At 34.4% G+C, this 16,960-nt stretch overlaps 1 protein-coding gene across 11 annotated transcripts in view; it reads left to right on the forward strand.

Moving 5' to 3' along the window:
- CCDC91 (coiled-coil domain containing 91) overlaps window positions 1-16,960 on the forward strand; it is a 410,030-nt gene that overhangs the window by 169,774 nt on the left and 223,296 nt on the right. The window lies entirely within an intron of this gene.

Here is a 16,960-nt window from a genome sequence, read left to right on the forward strand (position 1 = left end):
TTTACACTGAAAACTATAAGAAATTAATGAAAGAAACTGAAGAAGACACAAATAAATCGAAAAATATTCTGTGCTCATGGATTAGAACAATTAATATTGTTAAAATGTCCATACTACCCAAAGCAATCTACAGATTCAGTGCAATCCTTATCAAAATTCCAATGGCATTTTTTCACAGAAATAGAAAAAACTATTCTGAAATTTCTATGGAACTACAAAAGACCCTGAAGAGCTAAAGCAATCTTAAGAAAGAAGAACAAAGCTGGAGGCATCTGACCCCCTGATTTCAAATTCTATTACAAAGCTGTAGTGTCAAAACTGTATGTTACTGGCATAAAAACAGACACATAGATCAGTAGCACAGCATAGAGAATCTAGAACCCACACATATATGACCAGTTAATTTATGATGAGGGAGTCAAGAATATACCATGGAGAATGGATTGTTTCTTCAATAAATCGTGTTGGGAAAACTGGACAGCCACATGCAAAAGAGTGAAACTGTACCACTCTCTTACACCGTACACAAAAATTAACTGAAAATGTATTAAAGACTGAAACTATAAAACTCCTAGAAGAGAGCATAGGCGGTAAGCTCCTTGGCATTGGGATTGGTGATGATTTTTAGGATCTGACACCAAAAATAAAGGCAAGAAAAGCAAAAATACACAAGTGGGACTATATAAAATTTAAAAGCTTCTGCACAGTAAAGGAAATCATTAACAAGATGAAAAGGCAACCTACTGAATGGGAGAAAATATTTGTAAATCGTATACTTATTAAGGGGTTAAGATCCAAAATGTATAATATACTTATGCAACTCAATAACAAAAAAAAAAAGAAAAGAAAAAAGAAAATTAAAAAAATAGGTAGAAACGTGAATAGCTATTTTCCCAAAAAAGACTTAATAATGGCCAACAGGTATGTGGAAAGGTGCTCAGCATAAATTATCAGGGAAATGCAAATTAAAACCACAGTGAGATACCACCTCACACCTGTTGGCATGGCTATTATCAAAAAGACAAGAAATAACAAGTGTTTCTGAGGATGCAGAGAAAAGGGAACCCTTATGCACTGTTGGTGGGAATGTAAGTTGGTGCAGCCACTGTGGAAAACAATATGGAGGTTCCTCAAAAAATTAAGAATAGAACTACCATTATGATACAGCAATTCCACTTCTGGGTGTTTATCTGAAGAAAATACAAATACTAACTGAAAAAGATATGTGTACCCCGTGTTCACTGCAGCATTATTTAGAATAGCCAAGATATGGAAACAACCTATGTGTCTATCAACAGATGAATGGATAAAGAAGATTGGTATATATATGTAAGGGAATATTATTTAGCCATCAAAAGAAGGAGGTCTTACCATGTGTGACAACATGAATGGACCTTGAGGACATTCTGCTAAGCGAAATAAGTCAGACAGAAAGACAAATACTGTATCATCTCACTTATGTGTGGAATTTTAAAAAGAAAACCAAACCAAGCTTATAGATAGAACAGATTGGTTGTTGCCAGAGGCAGTGGGTGGGAAGTGGGCAAAATGGGTGAAGGGGGTCAAAAGGCACAAAATTTCAGCTATGAAATAAGTGAGTCCTGGGGATATAACGTAAAGCATAATAACTACAGGTAAAAATACTGTGTTGCATATTTAAAAGTTCCTAAGAGAATAGATCTCAAAAATTCTCATTACAAGAGAAAAAGTTTGTGACTATGTGTGGTGGCCGATGTTAACTAGACCTATTCTTGTGATCATTTTGCAATGTGTACTAATATTGAATCACTATTTTGTACACCTGAAATTAATATAATGTTATATATCAATTATACCTCAAAAAAAAAAAAGAGGAAACCAATTATTGGATTTAGGGCCCACTGTAAATCCAAGATGATCTCATTTCACAGTCCTTACCTTGATTACAACTACAAAGACTATTTTCTAAATGAAGTTACATTGATAGGTACCAGAAATTAGGAACATGGATATATCTTTTTAAGGACACAATTCAACCCATTAGAGTTTGCCCCCTAGACCTCCCCAAATTCCTGCCCTTCCAAAGTGCAAAATACATTCACCCCATTCCAGCATCCCCAGAAATTTCGGGTCATTTCATCATCAGCTCTAAGTCCAAAATCTCATCTAAATATCATTAGCTAGAAAATCCCAAGTGTTATCATCTAAATTATATAAACCAGATGTGGCTGAGACTGGATGTGATCTATCCTGGGGCAGAATTCTTCTTCATTGGTACATTTGTCAAACTATAAAACAAGTCATCAACTTCCTAGAATACAGTGGCTGAGCAGGTGTGGGATAGGCATTCCTATTTCAAAAGGGAGAAACTGGAAGTAAAAAAGGGGTCAGCAGATCTAAGCAAGTTTGAAAAACAGAAGGGCAAGGTCTGTGATGTTTTAAGCCCTGAGAATAATTCTCTGTGGCTTGATGCTCCACCCTGTGGACCCAAAGCTCCAGCTTAGTGAGCCTCTGGAACTGTGGCTTTGGCTTGGTCAGTATCTGGGCCCATGACTGCAGCTCATTTGCCCACTGTGCTCATGGCTGTGGCTTGTTCACCCTCTACACTCATGGCTTTGTCACCTTCTGTGTCTGACTCTGCAGGCCTCTGCACCCATGGCTTGAGCTTCTGCATCTGGGCCCATGGCCCTAGCCTCTGTACCTATGGCCCTACCCTCAGGGTCATCCTCCTTTTTCTTAAAGGTAATGCATGTTTGCAGCCACATAGCACTATCAGCCTGTTTCCTCCTTGTAGAATCCCAGAAATCCAATAGTCTTCTTTCATTTCCTTCCATTTCTGTCTCTTTCAGTCCATCCAGGCTTGCTGGTATAACATTCTTAAAAGCCTTGTGGATCTCCTGTGTAAGTTGAGAGGATTCATGCCATTAGACAGGTGTATTCTCCATAGAGCCTTTCTGTATAATCCCATTTCTTTTCTGTGGCTTCTGCTGGGATAATTGATTGGATCCATGAGTGACATACCTAATCTTTTGAGCAAAAACTTGTCTAGTCACCACCTTTCAGAGCAAATTCACAAAAGTGAGTTTTCTAATTCTAGCATCCGTTGCAATCTGATAGACCGAGAACCTCCCAAATCTTCAAGTCCTGGTACCTTTTTGCTTAATGTATCCTTTCTCAGTTTTTCTCTCTTCCTCTTGCATTTTACCATGAGCAGCAAGGAGAAACAAGGCCACACCTTCAATACTTTGTTTAGAAGACTGTCACTAAACGTGGAATTTCATCATATTCTCTGGGATGATAGCTTTCTCTACTATGCTCTTCACTTCCTTTGAGCCCTTACTAGAATCACCTTCAGTGTCCATATTTCTAGCAACCATCTCTTCAAAACAGTCTAGGCTTTTTCTGTCTTGCACCTCAAAATTCTTCCTCTATCCAGTTCCCAAGCCACTTTCACATTTTTAGGTATTTGTTACAGTATCACCCCTGTTCTCAGCACTGAAATCTGTATTAGTTTCCTAAAGCTGCTATTACAGAGTTCCACAAACTCGATGGCTTAAAACAGCAGAAATTTATTCTCTCACAGTTATCGAAGTCAGAAATCTAAAATCAACATGTCGGCAGGCCTGTGCTTCCTCCAAAAGGTTCTAAGGGGAGAATCTTTCCTTGCCACTTTCTGCTTCTGCTGACATCTGATGTTCTTTATCTTGAAGCAGCTGAAGTCCATTTCTTCCTCCATCTTCATATGACCTTCATCCTTGTATCTCTGTGTCTCAAATCTCACTCTCCTTTCTTATAAGGAAACAAATCTTAAGGCTTGGGGCCCACTCTTCATCCAAGCTAATCTTATCTTGGGATACCAAAGACCCTATTTCCAAATAAAACTACATTCACAGATACCAGAGCTCAGGATGTGAATGAACATAGCTTTTTTTGGGGGGTGGTGGTGGTGTCACAATTCAACCCACTACAAGCACCAAAGATGAATCTCAGTGTCTTTTAAAATGTGAAGGCAAATCATAATACTGTGGACAGAAACACTCAAAATATGAAGACAAATGACCAAAACATTAAAAAGTGATTTTTATTAAGCCATTTTTCTTTTCTCAATCAAAATGTTAAGTATTTTGAGAAACAGTGTTGTTAGAAAGTCCCTTTCTGTTACCAGAATTAAAATATAGCCAAACTTTGGAGAGTAGGCTTAAGATGGGAAAAGTCATAAGAAATTAGAAGAATTTTGAAGAGGTTCACATCCTTATTGAATGGGATGATGTTTGTAGATATATACATAAGGCATAAGTCTTTCCCATTAACTGTTGCAAACTGTCTGCTCTTCCCTCTTTTCCTCCCTCCTCCCCATCCCTCCTTCCTTCCTCCCTCCCTCTTTTCCTTCATCTTTTTTTTTTTCCCTCCCCTTCTCCTTTCCATTCCTTTCTTTTGTCCTCTGTTTGGCTTGAGTTAGTTTTGAGCATCTGCTTCTCAAGGCACTTTGTCTTTGAAGACTTTAACAATGTCGAAGATAAATAGTAATTTCTTTTAAATCTGGCGCAGAGTGGAGTTCCTGCCTTTCCTCTTAGAGCAAATAATAAGGTGACATTGAAGTAGCAGTGGGAGTAGAGCCAATCCAATCAACAAATTAGCCAGGAATTTAGCCAAAGTTATGCAAGAGACTGTATTCTCAGACTTTGCAGGATTTGGCCTTTATTCTTTAACAGATTGTAGTTGGTAGAGGAGATGTTGTGCTAATGGAGAAATGATAATGACAACAATAATGACACTGTTATAAACATATCATCTTCTCTTATGAATTTCACTTGAGTAGTTGTTTCCATCTTTAGAACAAGAAATTAGCTGTGGCCTGCTTATTCATGTCTCATTTGCTAACTACTAATTCTTTCTTAAAAGTTTGGTTTAGACATGGACATGACATTGCCATATCTGGGTTTTGTAAGCATATAGAAAATCAATTACTTCTGTGCTGGTGTGAACACATTGTGGGGTTCTTTGCATACCTTCATCATTGTATCTGTTAGAAAACTTCCAGAAGTTTGTTTTGTTATCTTGTTTTTGATTGAGAGGAGGCCACAAAGCTGATGGTTCTAGATCTGTGTGCTGATGAAATCCATGCAGTGTTAAGGTGGCCATTAACGGGATAGGGCCAGAGATGAAAATTAATCCTTTGAAAGATTTTGGAAATCTTACGCTAAAGGGACACACATATTAAGGGTGTCTGTTTCAGTACTGGGTACAGTTTATTATGACACTAATGCTTTATTTCCATATGTAATATTACTTTATACTTTATGGCACTAATGCTTTATTTCCATATGTAATATTACTTTATACTTTTAGGCTGATTCTTTCATGCTTGTGTTATATTTTTTTCCTATTTTATATTTGGCTAAATATTTGAATTAGTCTGTGAAACTAACTTGGTAAGATTTTGAAGAATTCTGTCATGTGTTGTTGTTACTGATTGTATAGGGAAACTAAGAAATGAGATAGAGTGAGGAGGTAAAGATTAAACATTTTTTCAGTGGGAAAGACTTATGCTGTGTCATGCCAGTAAAATGTGCTTTCTTTTAGAAACCAGCTAAGCTTGTTGCAGCTGTCAAATGTGGGGTGAGTGAGAGATGGAGAGGTCGTGTTTTGCTGTTTTTGTTCTGTTTTGATAAAGTAGGTGCCTATGGGATAATCTCATCTACTTTGTGCTTCTCTGACATTTACAATTAGGCCATGTTGCTATGTTGGATTCTTCAGATTTTGGTGGGAGGATTTTATACCATTTCTCAGTCAGAACCTTTCAGTGCATTGGTTAGATGTTATCCCACTACCTGTATTTTGATTTCTTGCCCTGCACATTTCCTTTTGGAATATTTGGAGATGTTTATGGCTGCCTTATCCAATATAGCTGATTAGTTATTTTGTAAGGGATATAATCTTGTGGCTTCAGAGAAAGTGGTAATGAAGCGTGTATTAGGAAACCTTTCTCAATCAAACTATATTAGCTAATTATGTTCTGCTAATTATGTTCCATCTAATTATAGACTTGCTCTTGGCCAAAGAATTTGGAAGGTGAAAAGCAACTGCTTTCTAATGGGTGGAATAGAATGGTTGATTGGACTTTGGAGTTCCCTTTCTCCTTCTGTCCCTCCCTCCGTCCATTCTTTCCTTCCTACCTTCCTTCCTTCTCTCTTTTGGTAAAGTACTGTAGTAAGTCATTCCAAATACATCAGCCAGATGTTCACTTTTACCATCTTTGTTGGAGAGGATTCTGCTGCTATGCATGGATTAACTTATTAGAGGTGATTAGTATGGGTTCTACTTGATTTCACAATGACCAACGATAATATAATGTGAATTACAAAATGTTTTTCCCATAAGCTTGGGCTTAAAATTTTTTTTTTGTATGAATTGTGATTCAAATATCTGAATTGAGTTTTGTCATCAATATAGCAATGAAATTTTAAAGTTATTTTTAAAACATTGCTAATTTCTCATTTTCCCATGAAGCATCTATATTTGTTAATTATGTGATTCCTATTGACATACGTATTTATTCAAAGATAATTTTTTAACACCAATCATGTGCAGGCATATTAAAACTATGAGACCTATGTATATTTAATAACTTCGGCAAGAGGTTGGTATTGGAGTGATTGTGGGTAGTAGAGAATTGATTAGAATGTGCTTCTGATGATGTTTGAAAAGCACCTTACACATTTTTGTCAGACCAGAATTTCTGGTTGACAGTAATGAATTGGTGAATGACTATTTCAGGTTTTACCAAAAGTGACCCGTTTATGTCTTGTTTTCATCAGGAGTGACTTATGACACGTTAGTTATTTTTATATAGAAAACAAACGTGTTGAGGAGCAGTTTGGAATATACTCAAATAGTTCAGTCTTTGTCATGATATTTTTCAATAAACATTGGGCTGGCTATCAGAAGATGTGATTTAGGCTTCACCCTGCCCTTATTGATAACTCAGTGATCTTGAACAAACTTAACCTCTCTAGGCCTCAGTTTCCTCATTTGTAAAATGAATACATTGGCATAGCTTACCTTTAAAGTCTCTTCTTGTTTAAAAGTCTGTAGTTTTATTTAAGGTGAGAGCATTTTTCTGAATCTTCCCTTTGTAGTGATAGTTTTGGGTTTGACATTTTGAAAGAAAGCTATCATTGTGGTCAAATTTGGTTTTGACTACTTTGAAGAGAAGTTGTAAGTTTTTGGCTCTATATTCTTGAAATAAGAATTTCAGGCCATGTATGACTATTTGGTTATTCCTGTGTTTTTCTTTTGGTAACTGGGCAGCCTGGACTGTTACAGTGTGGTTGTATGATTAACATCAGTAACTTTGAAGTAAGCAAAGTGGGTTGATTGATCTAATTTTAGCATACAATATCATAGAATAGCATTAAGAAATTTGGAAGTGTATTTTAGAAATGATTTAATCCAACTCCCTCATTTATTAGAAACGTGCCCAAAGATGTTAATTAATTAATTAATGTGTTTATTAATTTAAATTCTGGGCTTATATCAGAAAAAGAGCATTGATCATAATCTCATTCATTCATTCAACAAACAGATATGTGAACCTATTAAGTAGCCTCCTTTTTGGAGACCAAGTTTTAAATACATTTTTAACATTCTTATTATGATGTTAAATAACTCTCTCCGATGAAGAATGAAACACTCTTCTCACTTCCCAAATGTATTTGGCCTTCAAATCCTTTCCATTCAATCTCTTTTTTATTCAGTTCTTATTTACTGAACAGACAATATATACAAGGCACCATTTGAGATATGTGTATTGAATGGCAAGTGAAATTTCACCTTCCCAAATTGAACTTAATGTTAGACTTTGAAATCTGCCTAGTATCTGTCTTTTCCTAACCTTCTCAAGTGCCATAGTGCTAGAGTGCCATCAGTATCTTCCCCAATATATAAGGGAGACTGGCAATGAAGAATAAGTACAAAACAATAAGTAGTGATAGGAGCAGTGATTAAAAATAAAGCATGACTAGTGGGCAGTGACGAGTGTGCACTGTTTTATACACAGTGGGTCAGGGAACATCCTCTGGTACACTGGTTTTTGAGTAGTATCCAAAGGAAATGAGTGTGGGATATCTGGGGTGAAGAGTGTATCAAGCATTGCGAATAACAAGCTCAATAGCCTTATGGTAAGAATGTGCTTATAACGACTTGAGGAAGGCCAATGACAACAGATAGAGAGACTTAGGTAGAGAGGGGTATAGCTTTGGGCTATGGGATTATAGAGTTGGGATTATAGAGTTTATTTGCAGTAATGTGGAAGCTACTTAGGAATGTTGATCAGAAGTGTGATATTTCATTATTTAACAGATATTTATTGAGCATCCACACTGTGCCTGCTACTATTTTAGGTGCTGTGGATATTGTGGTGAACGATTCCTGCCATCATAAAACTTACATTCTTTGTGATTGCCCTAAAGTTTTAAAGGACTGTTTTGGCTGCAGTATTGGAGGAAGGGCAGACTCAAAGAGGCAAAGATGTTGGGAAATGATTGTGGTGTGGACTAGAGAAGTAGCAGTGGCAGTGTTGACCAGTGCTCAGACTTTAGATCATGAGATGGAGCTATTAGGTTTAAATAAGTAAAATAAATGAACCGATATTTGCAAAGGGTTTAGAACAGTGCCTGGCACACAGTCGTATTATTTCAGATTCTGTTAAAGAAATAAATATAACGGTCAAGCCAGTAGGACTTCTGAGGTATTGCATGTGGATTGTGAGGGAAAAAAGGAGAGAAATTAAAAACGATTTTAGGATTTTTTGTCTGAGCAACTGGAAGTTTGGTGGAGGAAAATAAAAGGTTTGACATTGGACATGTTAACTTCGAGATTTCTTATAGATATATGTGTAAAGACCTTAATAGGCAGCTAGATAAATAAATCTGAGGGTCAGCCATGGCAGGGTTGGATATATAATTTGAGTTGTACGTTGATAATACTTAAGGTTAATTAGAAGTTGAACAGTTAAAGAAGAGATCTCATCCTCGGGGAACTCCTACATTTCGAGATTGGGGCAATGAAAAGGAGCCAACAGGACAGACTGAGAAGGAGAAGAACCAAGTAAAGAAAATATTTCAAGAACGAAAAGGGGTGGATTTGGCATGGTGATTGGCAGCAGCAGAGGCATAGTTTTTGAATCTTTCAGATTGTCTTATAAAATTAGACTAAGATAAAGGAAAAAAAAATCCATAAATACCATCTTCAAAAAGAAAAAAAGAGATGACAGTTGTGTTTATATGAATTCTGGAGCACAAGCTGGTAGAGCTGAACTATTGATAGCAACAAGATGTGCATGTCTATCACATCTGTGCTTGAGTGATGGAAGGGAACATAAATGGGATTTAGGGTGGTCCTGAGGGCCTAGAGACCCAAATATTGACACCCCAAGAGAAACAGTTCCCAATCAGAGTAGGGGAGTTAGAAGACAGATCTGAGGACAACAGCTAAAACTGGCTGAGTGCTCTGAGCCCTCATTTCTTTTGGAAATACCGAGAAAGTACCCTTCTTAAAGTACAGAGGTGCATGGTAAGGGGAATGGTAGGGAGTAGTACAGACACTGAAGGAAGGAGAATGTTCAGATACTGGTAAGGGAGGGGTTCAGAGGAAGCAGATATCAGAAAGTACTGGAGAAGTGGCTACCCTGGAAAAATTTTTAATAACCTTATAATAGCAATAGAAGAGGGAGCCCTAGAATCGTGAAGCTGGGAGAGTTCTTCAGGCTAACCTCAACTCCTTATTCAGGAATACCTACGGGTGAACTGGTACGTGGATACGAGAAAAGGATTGTTGTGGAACTGAGTACAACGATGGAAGCATTTGAAGAATAGCATAAATCAGAAGTAGAATGGTTTAGAAATGAGAAAAGAAGAATTAAATAAGAAGATATAGCTGATAGACAAAAAAAAAATTAGACATAAAAGAAAAAATTCTAAAATGAAGACGAAGCTTGAAAGAAAAGAAGAGTAAATGTAATACTACAGAAAGAAGAAAATAATAAAGCATGGCAAAAAGAAAAATGAAAACTATCATATAAATGAAGAAAGAATTTGAGAGAAAGGAATAATTATAGAAAACAAGCAAACCCAATCCAATATGGGTATAACTGGAGTCCCTGAAGAGGAAAACTAAAGAGGTGAAACAGAGCTATATGAAAAATGTAATTCACCCACCTTACAGGAAATAAAAGAAGGCCTATCTTGAAAGTGCACATGTGTACCTGGGAAAATAGACCCCAGTCAATTATGAGATACAATCTAGTGACTTTAAAGAAAGTATCCTTCAAAAGAACACCTTGGAAGTCTGTAACTACAATGACTCTGCTTTTTGGTTTGCTCAGGATCATTCTTATCCTAGTGCAGTTATCCTAGTTATCCTAGTGCAGTTATTAATAGAAACCCTTTTATTCTCAAAAGTGACTCTGGAAGAGAAATTGTATTATCAATCTAAATATAAAATAAAGAAAATTAGATCCATGGCAGACTTTTAAAAAAACACTTCATGCAAAAAAATAATGTAACATAATTAAGATATTCAGAGAAAGAAAATGTGAATCAGGATTTATATACAGCTAACTGATTTTCAATTTTAAAAGCTGCAAGTGGTTCATGGCATTCAAAAAGAGAATGTTATTCTCTTGGTTGTTTATGAGGAATCTTTCACCCCACTGAATTCCAAGAAGTAAAATTATAAAACCAGCATTCTCTGATCAGAATGAAACAAAATTAGAAATGAATAACAAAATCAAAGAAAAACACCTTTCAGCTTAGAAATTAAATTGATAAAAACATGCTATTTCTTTCTTGCACCAGTGTGTTTTTTTGTATTAGGATAAAATTTGCATAATATAAAATTCACCATTTAAAATATTTTAAAGTGTAGAGTTCAGTGTTTTTTAGTATAGTCACAATGTTGTTGTATTGTCACTAGTATCTAGTGCCAGATAGTGTCATCACCTCAAGAAGAAGCCCTGCATGCATTAATCAGTTCTTCCCTAGTTCCCTCTCCCCCAGCACCTGGCAATTGCTAATGTACTTGCTGTCTCTAGATTTACCTATTTTGGACATTTCATATAAAATGAAATCATGCAATATGTGGCCATTTGTGTCTAGCTACTTCCACTTAGCATAATGGTTTCAAGGTTCTTCCATGTTAAAGCATGTATCGTTTCATTCCTTTTATGGGTGAATAATATTCCCTTGTATGGATAATACTTCATTTTGTTTATTTATTAGCTGATGAACATTTACATTGTTTTTACTTTGTTTGCTATTATTAATAATGCTGATAGAACATTTGTGTCCAAGGTTTTGTGTGAATGTATATTTTCAGTGCCGTTAGGTATATAACTAGGAGTGAAATTTCTGGGACATTTGGTAATTCTATGTTTAATTGTTTTGAGGAACTGCAAAAATGTTTTTCACTGTGGAAACACCATATTACATTTCAACCAGCAAGGTGTGAGGGTCTCAGTTTCTCCACCTCCTTGCCAACACTTATTTTCTGTCTATTTAGTTATAGCCATGCTAGTGGATGCCAGTGGTTTTGACTTGAATTTCATAATGGCTAATGATGTTGAACGTTTGTATCTTTGGAGAAATAGCAACTCAAGTTCTTTGCCTATTTTTAAAATTTGGTTGTCTTTTTGTTGCTGAGTTATGAGAGTTGTATACATTCTGGATACCAGACCTTTCTTAGATATATTATTTACACATATTTAGTGGGCTGCTTTTTTGCTTCCTTGATACTGTCCTTTGATGCACAAAGTTTGAAATTTATGTATTTTTAAAATTGTTCACTTGTGCTTATAGTGTCATATTTTTAGAAACTGTTGCCTAATCCAAGGTTACAAAGGTATGCACCTATTTTTCCTACAAGAATTTAATAGTTTTAGCTTTTATATTGAGGAATTTGATTTATTTTGAATTAATATTTATACATATGTGAAGTGGGGTTCCAGATTTATCCTTTTGCATGTGTGTCTAGTTATCCCACCATCATTTGCTGATAAGGTTATTCTCTTGCTATTGAATTGACTTGTTTACTTTTGTCAAAAATCAATTGGTTATAGATGTATGGGCTTATTTTGGGAGTCTCATTTTTATTTTCTACTGGACTCTCTGTACTTATGCCAGCACCACACTGTTTTGGTTACTTCAGCTTTGTGCTAAGTTTTGAAATTGGGAAGTATAAGTCCACCAACTTTGCTCTTCTTTTTCAAGATTATTTTAACTACTCATAATCCCTTGCAATTCTATATGAATTTTAGGATGAGCTTGTCTGATTCTGCAAAATAAAGTCACTGGTATATTTGAATCTACAGATAAATTTTGGGATTAATGACTAAGTCTTCCAATCCAGGAACACAGGATGTCTTTACATGTTTTAAGACTCTACAATGTTTTGTCGTTTGTAGTGTAAAAAGTTTTATACATCTTTGGTAAAAAAATATTTCTAAGTATTTTATCATTTTTCATACTATTGTAAATGAAATTGTTTTCTTTATTTCATATTTAGTTTGTTCATTGCAAGTATATAGAAATACAACTGATTTTTGTCTTGACCTTGTTTCTTATAACTTTGTTTAACTTATTAGATTTAATAGTGTTTTGTTTATTAGATCTAATAATTTTTTACAGTTTCCCATGTGTAAAATCATGTCTTCTGAAAATAAGGATAGTTTTACTTCTTCATTTCTGATATAATAATTTCCAAGGATGCCTTTTATTTTTATTTTTCTTGCCTAATGCCCTTGCTAGAATTTCAGTATAATGTTTAATAGAGGTGGCAAGAGTGTACAGCCTTGTCTTGTTCCTGATGTTAGGGGAAAGTTTTTAGTCTGACAATATTATGATGTTAGCTGTGGGTTTTTCACCAATGCCCTTTATCAGGTTGAGGATACTGTATTTTATTCCTGGTTTGTTGAGTATTTTTATAGTGAAAATATGCTTGATCTTGTCACTCTTTTTCTGCATACCGAGATGATCATGTGGGGTTTTATTTCCTTCATTGTTTAAATGTGGTGTATTAAATGGATTGCTTTTTGTATGTTGGACCACCTTTGCATTCCTGAGATAAATTATACTTGATCCTAGGTGTAGTCTTTTTAATATGCTGTTGGATTCTGCTTGCTGCTATTTTTTTGAGGAACTTTTCATCCATATTCATAAAACACATCGCTTTGTCTTTTTTTGTGTTGTCTTTGTGTGGCTTTGGATTAGTGTAATACTGGCCTCATAGAATGAGTTAGAACATATTTCCTCATCTATTTTGGGGAAAAATATGAAAAATATTGATGTTAATCCTTTTAATAAACATTTGTTAGAATTCACCACTGAAGTCATCTGAAAGAAGGGATTTTCTTTGTGCGAAGTTTTTTGATTACTGATTTATTCTCGTTATAAGTCTGTTTGGTTTTCTGTTTCTTCTTGAGTCAATTTTGGTAGTTTACATATTTCTAGGAATTTGTCCATTACAACCTTGTTATCTAATTTATTGGCATACAGTTATTCATAATATTTTCATATGCTCCTTTTTGTTTCTTTAAATTCAGTAGTAAGTCCTTTCCTTCATTCCTGATTTTAATAATTTGAGTCATCTTTTTTTTTTTTCTTGGTCAATCAAGATTTGTCAATATTGTTGACTTTTTTTAAAGAACCAACTTTGGTCCAGTTGATTTTCTCTATTTTTTTCTATTCTTTTATTTATTTTCTTTCTAATCTTTTTATTTCCTTCATTATGCTTGCTTTGGGTTTAGTTTGCTCTTCTTTTTCTAGTTCTTTAAGGTGAAAGGTTAGGTTATTGATTTGAAATTCTTCTTTTTTATATATAGATTTTTAATTTTCCTTGTGATTTCTTCTTTGACTCATTGGTTATTTAGGAATGTGTTAATTTCTACACATTTGTGAATTTTCTCAAGTTTCCCACTATTAATTATTTCAAATTTCATTCCCTTGTGGTCAAAGAGCATACTTTGACTTCAGTATTTAAAAATTTATTAAGACTTGTTTTGTGGCCTACCATATAGTCTATCCTGGAGATTGTTCCATTTCCACTTGAGAATAATGTGTATTCTGTTGTTGTTGGGTAGAGTATTCTATAGTTTTTTGTTTCTTCTAGTTTGTTTATGTGTTATTTAGCCTTCTGTGGTTTCGCTGATCTTTGGTCTAGGGGTTTTGTTCATTATTGAAAAGTAGCAGTAGCAAATGTGATTCTAGTAGCAGCAGGAATAATATCTTATTTTTGTCTTCATTAACAAAATCCTTTCGTACTCATTATCACTTTCAAGTTACTGTATACAGGTTAGTCAATCTTCTGTATTACTAAGCTGAAGATAACTATTATATTTTCATCATCTTTTTGTCCCCAGAGGCTAGCAGAGTCAGGCACATAGTTATTGTTTAAATTAAATATAATGCTTACAAAGAAAATTTGGTATAAACTAATGGCATCTGGGAAAATTTTAGGTGATCAGTAACTGTAAATTTCATGGTACTCTCAGAGTCTACATTTTCTATCTTGAATGATGAATATCACTGAGCATCTCTACATTATGTAAAAATTTCTTATGAAGTACACATTGAATATAATTTCAAATTTTAGTTCTGATATCTAAAATGATTATAGAAATCCATTATGTCAATAATGAGAATTTCAGCGTAATCCAACAAACATTTGTGAACAGCTGCTGTGTTCTAAGGCACTATGCAAAGCACTGGATTGCTGTTCCTTCTATGTGAGACGATACAGCCATTGACTAAGTGTTTATTTGCAATTATAATAAAATATAATGTCATAGAACATTTTGATCATTTATAAAATGTCTATTAGAAAAAACCTTTTATATGAATTGCTTAATATAATGTACTCTATGTGTGCCTTAAATGGCACACTAACACTTTTTAATGGTTCATTATTCAGAACATAGTTGTTGAATGATCAAACTTTATAATTGAAATGGTGCATATTCATCTTCAATTTCTAATTACTGAGGTAAAAATAGATTATATTCTCAGTTTCACTTAGTGGATCTAGGTTAATTTGCTTTGCTTTAGACTGATTAACTCTAGAAAGCTTTCTTGACCTTTTTGGTTCTCAGTTTCAATTCTGAACTGATTAGTTGGTAATAGGTATTGTCAAGAGAGAGAAAAAAAGTAAATTAATATTTAATTAGTTAAGTCTGAAAAATGCTGGTTTTAGTAAAGTTCAACAAATTTCTTTACTTGTGGGTTTGTAGGAGGTCTAATATTTTAATATATATTGTTAATTTCCACAATTTGTTTGACCATGTAACCTGTTTTATATGACTTTGTCATAAATCATTGGTCTTAAGGTATAATATATGCATCCCAAGAACTGCTTAAGATGTTCCACTATGATGTGAAAAGAAAGTGTCAGAAAAATGTTTCTATTTACTTTTTTTTTAATCTTAAAAACTAAGAAAAACAAAAACTATGTTAACATTCAGCATAGAAATTGATGCTTTTGCCCTCCTAGGTCATTTTATGAGACAGTCACATACCATTAGTGAGATAACCTGACCTGAATGGGAGTTCCAACGTGATGAGTTGGTAGTGCTGCCTACATGTGTTTGCTTTTTAGTATAATAGAACGTATGAGCTTGCTTTACCAGGTAATTGGATTTAGCTGCTTTGTTATTTAGTTTTTACTGAAACAACTCTGACAGAAATGGGAAAATGACTTTAAAAAGATTGCTGCCGTGAGCCATAGATTGATAATCATACCAACAAAAATCAGTGTTTATAATAAGTGCCCTTGTTGGTCCTTTATGTTTAGGCTGTTTTGGGAAAGAATGACTTAGCTACAGAAAGATACATAAAGTGATATACTGGAAATGGCAATTAGAATTTGATAATGAAATAGAACTTGTGAATAAGTAAGGCATAGTAAATGAGGGGAGCTTATAAATGAGAAAGGGGTGGCAGTAAATGAACAGGAACTGTTGGTGTTATCTTTTCCCTAAATATAGTTCATTTTCTCTCTAAGTCCACTGGGGTGATGGTGCAGTCATTCAGGGTCCCAGGCTGATAGAGGCCCTGCTGCCGTTCGCAGCACGTGACTTTAATTGTCATCTTAGGCATTGACATCAGCAAGCAAACAGGGGGAAAAAGGGAATGTGTGGAGGATTGTGTTGGAGGTTTTGTGGTTCAAGCTTGAAATGGTGTACATCACTTCTACCTACCTGACATTCCTAAAATAAATCCCGCTTGGTTGAGATGTATTATCTTATTTATGTATTGCTAGATTCCATCTGCTAATATTTTATGTGGAATTTTAACTTCTGTTTTCATAAAAGAGATTGGTTCATAATTTTATCTTTACAGATTTTGGTATAAGGGAATATGCTGTCTTAATAAAATATGTAGGGAAGTATTCCTTCTTTTTTTATTCTCTGGAAGATTTTGTGTAAGGTTTCTGTTACTTGTTTCTTAAATGTTTATTAAAATCAACCTGTTAAATCATCTGGGCTTATGGTTTCCTTGGTCGGAAGTTTTATTTTGTTTGGTTTTTAAATTAATACAGGTTCAATTTTTTTTAAACACATATAGGACTCTTCAGAGTTTTTATTTCATCTTCTTTCAGTTTTGTTAAGTTGTGTTTTTTCATTTCATCTAAAATTTCATATTTATTGCTCTAATATTTAATAATATCTTACTGCTTATTAGAAATATCTGTAGGTTTTGTAATACCCTGAATTCATGCATAATGTTAGAAATTTTTGTTTTCTATTTTTCTTCATCACTCTATTGTTGCCATCTTGCTACATTTAATTTTTTTCTTCTTTCTTTGGATTATTTGTTAATAGTTCTTCTGTTACATGTATATTTGATCTTTTTACTCTGTCCCATGTCTTTTTAAAGTTTTTTTTTGTATTTTCCATCACTTATTTCTCTTTCTGCTGTAGTTTCTTTTTTTT

Source organism: Pseudorca crassidens, chromosome 11, assembly GCF_039906515.1.
Source record: "Pseudorca crassidens isolate mPseCra1 chromosome 11, mPseCra1.hap1, whole genome shotgun sequence".
Taxonomy (NCBI): Eukaryota; Metazoa; Chordata; class Mammalia; order Artiodactyla; family Delphinidae; genus Pseudorca; species Pseudorca crassidens.